A 2,069-nucleotide genomic window follows, 5' to 3' on the forward strand; every position below is an offset into this window, starting at 1 on the left:
TTTAATCAAGCAATATTTTATACTTGCTCAGAAAGCCAAGGTTTATATCATTGCTTTTTGGTGACAACGATAATAAACGGATCATGTCAGCCGAGATATGACCGCTAAAAGTTACATACTTGCCTGTAATTGTTATAATTCACGGCTTTGAGGTACGAATTTTATTATTTTAGTTACAAATTTCCAGATGAAGCATTGCTTTGCCACATTTCTTGTATTTATTTTATGTTGTTCTTTGTACGTAATTGTCGCTCATGCTTTTTAGTGCTCCCCTCCATGGGCACAAGATAGTTTTTAGAAGTTTGCATTATTTCAATGTTTCATAAAACTACGGAATTTTATATGTGCCATAGCTCTAGCCTCCAATGTGCATAGGTTTTGCTGCATTAATGTTTTAGGTTGTTGAAGTGACAGAAATTTGTCCATATTAATCAAACATAATCTGAAATATAAAGATTAAATAAATTACAATTATTAGAAAGTCGCTACTCGGAGTTTTATGCCAAAGCAATCTTCAGATGAAGTTTGAAATTGCTTTTTCATTGCTTTGGCATGAGACTCGAGTAAGAACATTTTAAGAATTGTTATTTATTTAGTCATATACGCTCAACTCTGATATTGAGCGCTTTATTTGCTTCAAATAATTTAATTTACGTAACTGAAAATATTCTGAAATATAAATATATTGCTTCTTATGCAGAGCTGGTATTTATGTTTATATATCTGATATTACATGAAACTGTGTATACCAACCTGTTTCATTGGTGCTGGTAAGCGATAGTTTTATCCATGTTTTAAGGCAACTAACTTCCATTGAATTAGTTTTGAGTTATTTTGAACATCCTGTATTTTTATGTGTTTTGCTCATCAAAGCAAGGTGAATATATTTAAAGTGACTTTAGGCATCTTTTTACTTCTCTTCACATTACATGAGAGTGTTGATTCCAGGATTGACTGGGGAAAGATTTGGTTAAATGAACCAATTTTAAATCGCTTTGAGAAGAACTAGTGTATGTGTATTATAGCTGTCTTTATGGCTTTTATGCGGCGGAGTTGTACAAAAGTGCATGAGTTAGATGTGAACAACACAGGACATGTTAATGCATCGTTACCATCATGTTCAAAGCTAAGCCGCCATAATTAACTGTGTTTTCAAAAGTTAAGTATGCTCCATAGGATGTTAACTTTAACTACCTTTAACTGCTGTTACGCCAATTAGTTTTTATACAAACAGACTTAACTGGCGTGGTTAAATTTAACTACCTTTATCTGCAAATAGTGTAGTCAAAAATAGTTAAGAGCTTTATACAACAGGCACCTGATAATTAGGCGAGCATGTTATCCTTTTAGCAAAGTTTAGATTGAGATTTTATGCTTAAAAGTAGTCGACGATTCTTTTCTGGCTTTGGTTGTAAATAAAGCTCCAATATACAAAGGCAATTGTTCTTGTTCCATTGTACTTTAATCTTTTCTGTCTCTGCTCTATATGATGATTTACTTTGACTTAGTTTTGAATAATTAAAATCATTATTGTATATAATGCATGTATTAATCAATATTCGTTTAATTTTTCGATGATTCTCCTTGAGTACTTTAGGTTCCAAACTATCTACAATTAACAACAAATTTTGACGGTAAGTTTGTAGATTAATGGCGTACATGTGTAGCACATTTGTTGTTCCAATCAATGTAAAAAATCTGACACAAAGCTTAAATCTTTTATAGTACAATGGATCAACAAGTAAAAAGAAAGAGACGGTAAGCATTCAGTTAATATTGAAACCACGTCCATAGATATATAAAGACTAACTGTGCGATTGCTGATAAGGCGTCATATTGCATAGCAAGTGTCATTTCGGAACTTGTAAAATTATTGTTACTCATTTATTGTTAGTGATAAAATACAGAAAATAGGTTTTCCGTCTTTTGCTTCGTTTCATTGCCTTATAACTCTTCAGGCCGACAACATATGTAATCGGATCGTCATTACAAATATCTAAAGTAATTAAATTAATCTTAATGCTACATTTAATACACTTCTGATGAAAAAATATCATTTCCTAAACTTT

The sequence above is a fragment of the Xenia sp. Carnegie-2017 genome, unplaced genomic scaffold (assembly GCF_021976095.1).
Source record: "Xenia sp. Carnegie-2017 unplaced genomic scaffold, XeniaSp_v1 HiC_scaffold_6, whole genome shotgun sequence".
NCBI lineage: Eukaryota > Metazoa > Cnidaria > Anthozoa > Malacalcyonacea > Xeniidae > Xenia > Xenia sp. Carnegie-2017.